The following is a 13937-nucleotide window of genomic DNA, read 5'->3' on the forward strand; positions in this document are numbered from 1 at the left end:
ATCCCTGAGAGTTGTCTAACTTCTTTCTCCTTTGCATTTCTTCAGTGGTTCTCCTAATAGTTCTCTAACTTCTACTTAGACTAGACAAAATAGTTTAACTGCTGTTAATATTAAAAGCTCAAAAAATTCAATGGCATGGCAATCTGCATGCTGAGAATACAATATGGAATCAGCAGGGCAGATATGTTTGATATGTAAATACTCTACCACAGCTCAAGATGCATCTCTGCCTTTTTCAAGAAGCACCTTATTCCCATACAAGAGGCAGTCTGCTGGAGTTCTGATTGTACTTGTTACAGATATTATCCCATCTCACAAGCATAATACTGGATCCACAGCATGATCTATGCCTGCAAAATCACACCTGAGCAAATTAAAGCAGGATGTCTGCTTAACATTGTCTCTAATGAAACCACAGACTAGGACCAGTTGAAAAAAATATTATCATTAACATATATTTGCTTATCAGTAACTCTTCAATATTTACCACCCCCTCCTTCACCTGCCTCCCCCCCCCCAGACTGTCTGTATTGAGGCAAATGAAAGACACAATGTGTATGGTGTTTAGGGTACAGAGTACAAGTTTTATGAGGAGCAGTTGAGGGAGCTGGGGCTATTTAGTCCAAAGAAAAGGAGCCTGAGGAAAGACCTTATTGCTACTTGGAATGTGTTCATAATGAAATGGCTGTTGTCTCTTTCAGTGGATAGATAGGAGAATAGAGATAGTGGTGAAGGTAATCTCACCCCTAAGACCATGCTGTTTTTCTTGCTAAAGGTAAGTTCCATATAGGGTTGGAGTCTTTTTCACATATTTGCCAAGAGCCATTACAATCTTTTTTTCCTCTGTATCTATCTTCACATGATAGTTCAGTCCCACAATTGTCACTTATTCCAGCCTACCTGTTTAGAGATATGAGGACAAATTATGCAAAACACAATTAAGCTTTTTCCTCTCAATCTTAGAAGTAAGGACAATCCAGTTTGAAGATCAGACTAAAGTGTTATCTTCACTTTAATGGGAAGTGAAGTCTAAAAAGTTCATGAAAGTTTCCCCATATTTTGGTGGATGATGATCATGATTTCACAAAGTGGCTTAAATACTTTATAAGACTTTTCCCCTTTTTAGCTGGAGGACTACTTCTTAATGTCACAGCTCTTCCACCTTTAATTCTGGTAATAGCACTGAAACCCAAAAAAACAAATGAGGACAGCTGAACACCACCATACAACAAAAAGATAAAGTAAAAAAAAAAAGTAGAAAAACACCCAAAACGAGGACAGCTGATCACCACCATACAACAAAAAGATAAAGCAAAAAAAAAGTAGAAAAACACCCAAAACTAAAACACGATACAATACTCTGGACTGAGTGTCTCCAATGCTTATGTGCTATATATTACAGTCCATGAAAGCCACAGAATTCTGTGGATTTTGTGAATACATTTTTGGAGACTTAGGATGTTGCTTTAGAGATTTCACTTTTTACAACTGCTTGAAATTTTGTAGAATGTCCAGTAATCCTCAAAGGTTCTGATTTACTTTTGTGGTGGAGGAAGCTGATGATTTCATGTCGCACAGTCAGAGAAGTTCTGGTTTAGTAACTAAGAGAAAGATTTTGTTATTTCTGTTCTGTTTACAATACCATTAATCTTTATATCAACACTTAAAGGAGTATTTATTTAACACCACATTTGCATCCTTCATTGAGATGTACAAGAAGAAGACATGCCTTAATTAAAAGGAGGATAGACTGATGTGAAAATGGTGGGCCTTTGATTGTTAGTGAGAAGGGATACGAATTGCACTCATTAAAATAGAATGTTGATAAGGACAGGCTATAAATCTGAAAATGGGTTGCCCTGGAGATGGGTGTTAGAAATAATTTTGCATGTAAACCAAGGACCTGACAATAAAAATGTGACAGCATTGCTTTACACAGCGTACAAGAGAAAGAGATGTTTCTTTAGAAAGCTAAAGACAAAAGTCACTTTCTTTATAGCAAATATATGCCTATATTTAGAAATACCTGCATTTCAAACCTAATCAGGGAAAGCAATTATCATTAAATAGGTAATACAGTTTGATTATAACATGAATATGACAAGAAACAAAAGGACAAGAAATGCTTGCTGAAATATGAAATTTAAGAAAAGGTAACTTTCAGAAATAGTGCTTGTTATATTTGAAAACTGAGTTAAGCTCATTTTGCATGAAACAAGCTCAAAATGAAAGTTTATAGCACATCCCCTTGTTAGGAATTCTTTTCTTGATTCAGAATTGTGTGGCACTTCTAGGAGAGCTGTAAAACAAAACCTCTTAAAGAAGCTCTTCCTAGAGGTGCAAGTGATGTAATGACCCTCAACCAGACATGCTGGCATTTTAGTCTAGGCTGAGAGGACAGTGTAAATTATATCATAAGTCAACACAGCCCTAACCAAACTGGAAAAGAGAACAAGCCTCTTTGCCTGTACACATTGGAGGATCGTAGAGCTGGTAATGCAGACAGGCAAGCAGAGAGATTCAGAACAACTTTGCTGTGAAAGGCAAAGCTTCAGAAACTCTCTAATATAAAAGGCAGGAAGTCACAGAATTAAGAAAACAGAAACTAAGAACTGAGAGTAGAGCAAAGGAGGTCATAATACAAAGGAACGTGGCAGCCAGATAAACAATTTGTTGGCAGTGGCAGGGGAGGGAGGCAAACATTAAAGAGGAGAATGAGGGTGAATCCAGCTAGCATGCTGGTTTTGACAAAACACTCCAGCACCCCAAAGAATACGTTTTTCTTTAAGAAGACTTTTTCTGCACAGCCTCATAAGGGAAGTAGAAAGTGACAAGGAAAATAAATGTGCTCCAGTAAAAGGAAAAAAACCTCAAACAACAGGAAACAAGAGATAAAATAAAACTGCAATAACATGTACTGCACTCAGCTTAAAATCTTTTAAAAATAATCAATAGAATCAATTGTTAGTTTAATGGCCTCCATAACCACTGATCACACAACTCAAAGAATTCTAGTAAAGATGCTGATAGTAACAGCAGTAGCATTACAGACCTGAAATAATGGAAGTGATGTTTTTCTGTTGTAATGCAAAGTAATACCTGCCATTTCTGCTTAGTAGAATTGATTACATCAAAGATGATTTGTTTCATTGAGGCAGTTATTATGTAGCCATAATAATTTTACAAACACTAAATATTGAAGCATATTATTAAGGAAACCCACTCCCTTCTGCAATACTGCTGAAGATCTAATCCAGAAAGGATGAAGTAACACTATCCATTTGCCTCCATATTGCTAAAACAAGCTCCTCCATCTTGAAACATTTAAATTATGTAAATACATAGTATTTTTTTATTCAGAGAATGTTTTCTTCTACTCTAAATTTGGCAGTAATATTACTGTGACTTTAAAAAAAAAAAACATTTTCCCAAACAGTTATTTGGATAAATAATTGCTGCTTTGAGATACATGCAAACACCAGAGCTGCACAGTAAAAGAATGAGCCAATTACCACTCTTCAAAGCATGCAAACAAAGCTACACATACAATACTTTTCTGGGTCTTTAGAATTACCCATGCTGACTATGTGGCTAATGTAACCTGTCTGCTCAGCTGCTATTCAGTTTATCCCTTCTGACTAAGATAGTTTGGAAATGTATCATTGGTTCATAGTGGATGCAGAATGAAAATTTCTTGGTTACGGTTATAAGAATTGAGATGCCTAAAGTTCACGGTCAAACTTTAACCTGCAGAGAATACCATAAAAGTAGCCAAAGAAAAAGAGAAGAGCCCTTCAAAAAATTCACACAGCTACTTAAAAAAAACTCACAGAACCAAAAGAATGGTACTACACCAGAAACAAAACTTTCTCTGTAATCAACGTTGTACTAAAATAGCACGTTAGCTATACGTTACTCCTGACCAGTAGTCTGAAGATCCTAGGGGTGGTTACCTATGGCAGGAAGAAGTGATGTAAACATCCCAAAGAAATGACTGAGACCAAAGCTCTGCTTGGATTACCAGGAGTTGTGATTCACTCCAGGTAAATCAGACCTGATCCTTTTCTGCAAACACATTTCTTGCCCAACAACATGTCTGGATATTGTTCAGCAATCCCACTATCAGGAACACTTCTCACTTCTACATTAAGTCTCAGAATGAAGATTACCTACTGCTGTAACTAGATATACAGTACAAGAAAGAAACTTGCAGAGATAATAAAGAGCTAAATTGGGAGCTCTGTCTTTTGGGAAAAAGATGTGGAAATATGTGTATATAAAAACTGTTCTAATTTTATCATACGTTATCTTCCACAGAGGTATTTGAAAAACATTAATAAAATTCATTAAATCATTTTCTTGTAAAGTCAGCAGTAGTTAAAAGATATTTTAACTGCACAATGAGCAATGTAGGTCAGCAGAAATTCACTTTTCCACTGGAATAAATGTGATCTATATGTAAAGGTGCTGAGCAATATTTCCAATTAACCCAGATGAATACATGCATTCTTCATAAACTTGCAAATTCTTAGAAGGAAAAGAAGGAAAAGAAAGAACATCTGATTTTTTTCAGGGTAAAACGCAACTGCTATCACCAAAGGGGTAGTCAAAATATTCAATAATTGTAACTTTTTCTAATCTAGGACATTTTGTCCGGAAAAGGTGGCATACAAACTCCAATAAAATACAGAAATCACACTTGAAAAATCAGCAACCATTTAAAACAAATTCTTTTGAGAGACATCTGTAACAACAAAGGCATAGCTCAGGGAGGAGAACCCAAGTGGACTGCAAATAAAGGTAAATACTTCCACGACCAGCCTTGCAATTTTGCGTCTCTGTAAGACTGGTTGTTCCCCAACCAATCCTTTAGCAATGGCTTGTGAAAGTTGTGGGCTGCTCTATGCAAATCACAGCTTCACCTGTTTTCCAGTGTGCTCCCCACATAGTCACAACCATGGGCTGTTCACTCTGCCTTCGTTGTTACTTAGCACAACTACAGAGCCAATAATACCTTTCATTTTCTTAAGAAATCTGTTCAGATCCATGTTCTGCTGTTTGCCTACCTCTCCCCTGCACAGGAAGTGGGGAGGCAACCCTGCCCGCCAAACAGATGCACAGGAGAGTGCATTTCATTGTCCAGGCTAGTTTAAAAATTTCTCAGTAGCTTGGGTATTATGAGTTAATACATTTTGTAGCAATTATTATGGAGCATCATAAACTCTCTATATGGCTGCATCTCACCAGAATTTGGGATTGTATTACTGTTCTACTATAGAAGGCTTTGTCATTTTCTCAAAGCAGCATGCTTTTAAGCTCTACAAATGCATTTCAAGTTTCTTAAAGAAATACACAGTTAAAATTTACCTAATTAAATAAAGAGATAGATATAAAACATTCTTGATGGGTAAAAGATTTCCACCCTATATATAACAACAATTACAAAATGTGTGATCTAAAAAAAATACTCATTGCAATTTTACTTTCATTTGCTTGTTTCCTTGAGAAAAACACTACTAATTTGTTCCAGGGCCTCAAATTTCTCTGCACTGAAAAATTTACTCCATCTACTCAGCATGCTCTCATTTGTCCGGTTTTTCCCAAGTGTAGTTGATTGCAAATCACACCTTTCCTTGCAGTGCTGAGCTTGGCAAAAAGTACATCCATTAACCTGGTGACTAAGAATATTTGCAATTTCTTTTGTTTCTGTTGACAGCTTCTTATCAGTTTTTCTGTCAGAAATTCTTTGCACAGTACTCTTTGTACTCAGTTTTGATTCCGCCTTTAAATTCTGGTATTATTGCTTTTCTGACAGCTAATCTCCATTTCCCATTAAGTGCAAGTATCCATCCATTTGCTGTCAGAGAATTCTCCTCTACATCTTGTTACACCTTCCCATTTAGCATCTTCCAATACACCAAAAACTGACTGATATTATTTTAACCCTTGCCTTTGCCTATGCTTTGGATGACTTGTTTTACAAACTGGTGATGAAAAGTCAATATGGATTTTTGAACGACTCCCTGATTCAGCAGCTCCTAATGTGTAGCCTGCAAAGCAAAGAGAAGAAGAAACATCCCTCCATATGCTGGGGGTGCACACCAAGCAGTCCAGCACGTAAACACAGTCAGACAGTAGCAGATATACACATTACAAACATATTCTTTACCCTGCACAATATTACAAATTTCCCAAGAGAGGCAAATTATTAAAGATTCGGAAAGAACACAGAAGCAGAATAAATGGAAATGAAATTTCCATTCAGGACGGGAAACGAAATCTTGCGATTTCACTGGGGACCAATTGGGCTATCCTTGCTCCATGTCCCTGCACTTGACGGCATCCCATGACATTTCATGGTTTTGACATGGGCAAAAATTTTTTTTTTTTTCACTATACATGCCATGGGACTCATAACTTCCCTTCAAAGTTCTCTCTAGCTCCCTGATTTTTTCTCCAACTTTTCAAACATCTTCCTGGTTAGTTTTGGCAAGTTCTAGCCCTTTACACTGCACCTCATATAATCCTGGTCCATTTGAGTGTTAATATTGAATCTCACAATTTTTTTTTTTTTTTTTTTTTTTTTTTTTAGCCAGGAAGTATCTTCTTTTCTGCTGCATCTCATTCCCTCCCAGACCGTTTCCTTGTAGTCACTAAATCTCCGAATTGCGGATTTTTTGGGGGTTTTCTTCAGTCGCATTTCATTTGATCGTATCTCCTTTCCAGAGCTTTTGGAAGCCTTTCTTTCCTGGGTCGCAAGATTTCAATGGGGACCAATTGGGCTATCCTTGGACCATGTCCCTGCACTTGACAGCACGTAGGATGGTTTTGAGTTGGGCGAAATTTTTTTTTTTTTTTTGGTATCCTGGCCACGGTTCTGATATTTTCTCCTCAGTGATGTGTCTTCCTCCTTGATATTTTCCCCTGCTTTTCCAGTATTGGTATTTCCTGTAATTGGAAATAAGATTCAAATTTCTGGAACTCCAGTTCACTTTTCTAGCTATCCACAGGCTTTTCTCCTACACTTTTGCCTCTGCTAAAATATTGAAATTTACTCCTGTGCAGAGTAAACAAAAAATACATAGAAATTATATATCCTAATGTTTTGCTCTTATAGAATAACGGGCACAGTCATAGAAATTATTCTTGCAGGGGTGAGACCACAACAACTGTAATTGCCATTCAATGTGAAATGTTACGTTGTTAGAAATACTCTTTTAGTAACACATCAGGCCATTTTCTGAGTCTCATTTTCCTTTGAGTCTCTTTGTACTTGGAAAAATCACAGCACTGGGCTAAGTATACCATACTTTTTACCATCTGTAACTACGGCAGGAGGGCTACTTCAGTGTAACCTCTCCTATTAAACATCTTAGGTGATATGCTGATTTCTTTAAAGTAAATTATGTCTATCTTTCAACAACATTTAATATCCTTCTACATGTAACAGTGCAGGAAAAAAATACCACTAACACTTTGTTGGTATTTGATGTCTTTGTTGATAAATTCATCTACACTAAGCCCCTGTTGTTCATCTTTCTAGGAAAAATAATAAATGTTTGATCACAGACTTCCAGTTAAATTTTTTTGCCAATGATAAACAGAAGGTGATTGCCTATTTTTAATACTGCTATTTAATAATCACTTCCTGTTTAAAATATTTTTTTAATCTTGTACTTCAAAGTTATTTCATTACATACCTTTTAATGAAAAATTAAGTATGGAATATTATTAACATTATTAATATTATTAACATTAACAAATAATTTGAGTTGAAGCTACTGCAGAAATTTTAACTTATGTTCTCTAATGTATGCATTCTTAACATTCTCTTTCTGTTATTTTATAAACAACAAATAAATAAAATTATAATTATTTCTGTATTCAAGCACTCAAAAATGTGGTAGGAAATCTGAACACACACACATCTCTTGAGATAAACAGCATTTCTCATTACATACTTAGTATGCAAAGTTAAACTATTTTGCTGAAAGCCAGATTAAGACAATGGTTTCTATTATTGCTGACACATTTTATTGCAACTCTAGCTTCTTAAAAGAGTAGAGAAAATTTCCTCTTATTAGCCTTTACCAGAAGTGAAGTGTTACACTGTAGGGGACATGCCACACTTTCACTTTTTTTTTTTTTTTTCCTCTGAGAAACAGAAGGGTAAAAAGTCAAGAGGATGTGACTCATTATGCAAGAAGAGGCATGGACAAGGCTTCTTGGGACTTTCAGACTCCTTTGGCATCCAAGCCAATGCAAGTTAGCCAAGCTAGCCAAGCTAGCAAGGTTTTATCTCCAATGTGTTCCTCAAACACGTAACTGTTTGCTAGGTCCTGGTCAAAAGCTAATTTATGCATGTAGGTAACAAGGACAGTTTGGATGGAACGCTGAGCAACCTGATCTAGTCAGAGATGTCCCTGCCCATGGAATGGGGCTTGGAACTAGACTATCTTTAAGGTCCTTTCCAACCCAAACTATTCTATGACTCAAAATTCAACGGGATTACCCTAAATTTAAGGTGCACAAAACACTTGAACACCAAGGCTTCTAGTGTGAAGGAAGAACTGTGTCAGCATGTGCTGAAACAGTCATAGTATGGAGGGGCTCCCATCCTAATTTTCTTGGTGTTCACACCACAAAAATTTCTATGACATTTCCAAACTTAATCAGCTAATACTGAATTAATTTATACAGTATTTGAGGAATGACAAAGATCCACCTGTTTGCTAAAACAAAATATAAATTTGTGTATCTTAAGATGCAGAAAAACTTTAAGGCATTTAAAAGTGATGTCCTCCAGTGATATAACAGTTGCTAAATAGTGTATCTTCCCTATTAGTCTTATGCAGTCATTAACAAGAGATAAATTAAAGCATAACAAGAATGTAAGGAAAAGAGGGAAGTTAATGAATAAGAAAAAAAATGGGCTTGCAAGAATATGTGGTGCTCATTTCTACGTCCACATAACTGAAAGGGAAAAGAAACAATAAACAGAAAGAAAAAAAAAAGAGAGGCCTTTCTGTGTTTATTTTCTGATTTTGCACATTAAACTCTTGTCACTAGTGTTGTCTAGATTTTATGCACCCTCAGAAAAAATAAAAAAACTAGATAGAAAATATCTGAAGGAAATACGTGAAGTTCTAAACAAAGACAAGTTCATCAGCATCACAGGACAATTAGTTTCTGAAAGTGCATTATAATCTTGTGCCAGGCCCACAAGAAGTTTAAAAAGATAAATGTAATGTCTCGTAACTACTTAGCCCATTGTATTAGATCTGTTCTAGTAAATATCTGGGACTTCTATAGACTCTAGAGGATGAAAAAAAACCCATCATTCATATCCTTTTCTGTCCTCAGTTGACAGGTATTTTGTATTTGCATTGGAGGAAAAGTTGCCATGGTGCCAAATTACATCAGAGAGGGTAATCAACAGCCTTTCTGTGTTTATTTTCTGATTTTGCACATTAAACTCTTGTCACTAGTGTTGTCTAGATTTTATGCACCCTCAGAAAAAATAAAAAAACTAGATAGAAAATATCTGAAGGAAATACGTGAAGTTCTAAACAAAGACAAGTTCATCAGCATCACAGGACAATTAGTTTCTGAAAGTGCATTATAATCTTGTGCCAGGCCCACAAGAAGTTTAAAAAGATAAATGTAATGTCTCGTAACTACTTAGCCCATTGTATTAGATCTGTTCTAGTAAATATCTGGGACTTCTATAGACTCTAGAGGATGAAAAAAAACCCATCATTCATATCCTTTTCTGTCCTCAGTTGACAGGTATTTTGTATTTGCATTGGAGGAAAAGTTGCCATGGTGCCAAATTACATCATTATGAATATAATAATTGTAGATTAGAATAATACAACTCTCCCCAACTCTTAGCTATGTTCAAAACTGTTTACTAACTCTTCATTGTCACAGCTCTGAAAAAATCAGCCCAAACACTGTCTTTACTTTGTGGATTTTCATTAATACATTACATTCTAAGGTATTATTCTGCATCCTTTTAGTTAGCTTATAAAGCTTTCACCTCTTGCAGTGGCATGCTTTGTGAACATCTCCATGATAACCAGAGCAGAAGAGGTGTATTTCAGAGGTACTTAAGTGATTTTTGCACCTCAGTGCAATCTTCATTTTCAAAAGAATTTTAGAGAGTTGGGTGAAAAAGAAAAAAAATATTCCTGAACAATTTGAAGCACATGGAGTTCATTCATTAAACCAGAATTGTTCTTACAAGTATTCATCTGGAAAAAAAAAAAGCTTTAATTTTTAAAAAGTTATAATAATGGCCAGCAGCATTGATTATGCTTTACAGTGCCACCCATTTCTAGGGTTTATACTGGAAAGTAATTTTTGTCTTTCATAGTACAATAATTATAGGAGCACATTTTATGATTGCTTTGGTATAAAAGGCTTCCTTCTTCAAGTGTACCAGTGAAATAAATTGAGTTGACATTCCAATACCTTGTGTATTTCTTTAATGACAACATTCCATTAGTGTAATTACAGAAATACAATATAAAGGGGAAAAAAGTTAATTACAAAATGACCTATGTTTCTGATTCTAGCCTTCTTTGTTTTCACCAAGATACACTTGAAAAGCCTGTTCCTCATTTTAATAAACTTTGTTTCAATTGCATTAGACTTACTTTGAATTCACAAGACTGGATCTACTGTATCTGAATTGTTGCTTACACTTCTCTTGAAAAATAACAAGGGTAACAGCAATAGATTGATTTAATGGTATAATCAAGATCTGCAACACAAAAAGAATTTTGCTTCATACTTTTTTGAATTGCATAGCTCATATACAGCCAAATCTCATTCAGTCAAAAGGATATTGATTTTGCAGAAGGGCATACATATGAGTTTGTGAGTGAAGAGGCATCAGACACCATTTTCAGTCAAATGATAAGGGCAATTCCAGGCCAAAACTTTCTATTATAAACTTCCTATACCTTCTTGGACAGTTTTCACAAAAATTAATATCTCATCATTAAGGATGTCCTTCAGAGCAGGAGCAGTATCAGGAGGGCAGTATGTTTCAAATTCACAGTGTGATACTCATGGTGACACAAGCAGCAGTGTGCCATTGATGAAGGAAAGCAAATTAACAATATCTAGAACATCCCTTAGGTAAAGGTAAAATGCAAATTTTACATTAATCTTATAAATTACTTCAGTCAGGAAGTTTGGTTCATAAAAAGAACTTTAGTAGCTAGTTATAAATTGCTGAGTTTATATCTGCTTTCAATAAATTGATAAAAATATTTGAAAATACTACAGAGCAGGAGAACTTTCAGTTAAAAAGGTTATCTCCAAGTTTTCCCATTCAGCAATTTAATGCTAACAAAATATAACTATATTTTCTCAACAGAAATAGCACAGCCATTTATGCTATGACAAGGGGTTAATTCCCTAACCCTATATATTTTTTCAAAATATTTCTTGAACAAAAGTTTTTGAAAGGGCTCATTGTTTTGAGACACATCTCTGGCACAAATCATTGCAGAAAAAGATCTTGTCAAGAAAAGATGGGCTTTTCCAAAATAATCCATACATCAGGTAAATAGCAGAAATTACATTTCATAGAAAGCAGTTGATTTTACTTTGCTTCTTTTTCAGTTGCAGAACATCATAATTTAAATGAAAATAAAGTAGAGAGGAAAATATTGTCCCAGTTTTCATTTGCCTCGTCAGAAATTGAGGGGGGAAGGAAAACAATTTTACCTGCCACTTTGAGAAGTTATTGCCATTTTTGCATAATAACAATCATTATCTCCCAGTCTGGTGGTCAAATGAGCTTTGTTGATACATATGAGCTTCTTGGTTTTAAGTATAAACACCTTTCTAAAAATATTTAATAGAACTCTTATAGAGATTTATTGCATGCAAAGCATATTTACATATAAAAGGCAAATTACTTTTAGACCTGCTAGCTTCTATCTACTTCTGAAAGAATATTTTGAGCATATTTTCTTTCTCTGTTACCTAATTAGAAGTGTATGGAAAAAAATAAACTATGATGTAATCAGAATTAGGCATTCTAATCTTGCAGACATGGCCTTATATATGTTTCCCCCTTTGACATAATGTAAAAAAATAATTTAAAACTCTAATAGTCCAATACTGAAGAAAAACAGTGGAAAATGCCTTATAATATATCATATAATGCACGTATGAATAATTGTACCATCTCAGAAAGACCTTTACAGATTTTCACAGGTGTTATCTCTCTGTCCTCATTGATATTCAACATTGATGCAACTCAGACTTGAAATTAGGTATAAATTTAAGTAATCCATTGAGTGGCTTTCATACTGTACACTTGGTTGACTTTACTTGTACTTTTCCTCATCTCATGGCAGACAGAAAGAGGCAGAACCACAAAACAGCAACTTGTCGTGTTTGCCCACACCTTGTTTCAAGGAAGTATTTGTAAAGAGCTTATAGAATTTTAATGATGCCTTAATCTCTAAAAGTTCAAACAACATGGATTGTTGCATAAGCTATTGTGTCAATAGGTTGTTTACAACCACAGGTATTCTTGTAAAAGGACAATCAGAATGTCATTATAAAACATGAGATAAACTTAATACATGTTAGATGCTCTTTCAGTATAAAATTACTGCTACCCTTTTTTTTTTTTTTAGTCATCTCACTTCTCTATGAGGATATGGTAAAGCCAGTCACATGATAATTTATCTGTAAAGAGATTTGAACATAGCACAAAACATGATCCTACAGAAAGACCCAAATTTCAGATCTGCATAGCTACGTTACTTTGGCATTTTGCCTGGGCTTCTTAGCCCAGAAGAAACACTGCTACACCGGTTACTATTGCTCAAATTACTCATTCCTAACTGGTACCCATTAGGCTTTTCAGAATTGCAAAAATGTATGCTCAGTATAAAGCAGCAACAACATCCTGGATGTGTGTTTAACACCAGCGCCCTTCTGAAACACTGGTGTGGGGATGCATAGGAAGCCAATGTGCTGTAGAGCCCCATTTGCTCTTTCACTGTGCCTTGTTCTTTGTCTGCTCTCAGTTTCCTCAAAAATACTGAGACACTCATGCTCTCAGTCTATGGAAGGTCACAGGTCTATCAGTGTTACCTTTCACAGGTGCAACATCTGGCCTGCAGTACAGGAAACCACACCTGCAGCTCTGCCAGAGCTTACCCATGAGGACAGCAGGGCTGCCACACTCTTCTCATTTAGCCCTAATGCTCACTCTGGGGTTTATAAAAGCAATATTCTTCATATGTTATTTGCTGTCCCTGTGGGACATAAGTCTGCATTTTTTCTTTCAAGGTACAGGTAAGCTCAGCCTGAAGTGCATGAAGAACTGTTTTGAGGCATTCCTCAAGAAGAGCATGTGTGTAATCTGTAAACTGCAATGCTGGGATTTCAAGAAATGCAGACCCAGAGCAGAGTCCCCAGATAAATGTTGTGGACAACACTCAGGTGTAAATCTTTTTTGGTGTAGTCAGGGAAGACAGACATTTATTCAAACAAAGGAAAAAATTCTAACCTCAACTGAAAAAAAAAAAAATAAGGCTTCATTCTTAAAACAAGAGCCATCAGGGAACTTATCATAATGCTTCCATTCTTTTGTCCTTTTTCACAGCACAAAAACAAAACAAAAAATTATGTTCCTAAGCTACTGAACCAATGAAATGAGAAGGCATGAAGAAAGAGCTCAGACAAATTATTTTGGCAGCAAGCTAACTCTTCTAGAACTCTCTTTTGTGCTGCACTGAGTTTAGAGAAAAAACTCATTGATTTGTTGTGAGATTTTAGTCTGTGTATTCTAGACTTTTATGCATATTTGGAAGGTCCCCAGGGGAAAGCTTTCTGCAAATTCAGAAAGCATTTCTAATTAATTAAAAGAGCTTTTGTTTCTATGCTCTTATTGAATTTTT

The sequence above is a fragment of the Passer montanus genome, unplaced genomic scaffold (assembly GCF_014805655.1).
Source record: "Passer montanus isolate IOZ18808 unplaced genomic scaffold, ASM1480565v1 scaffold14, whole genome shotgun sequence".
NCBI lineage: Eukaryota > Metazoa > Chordata > Aves > Passeriformes > Passeridae > Passer > Passer montanus.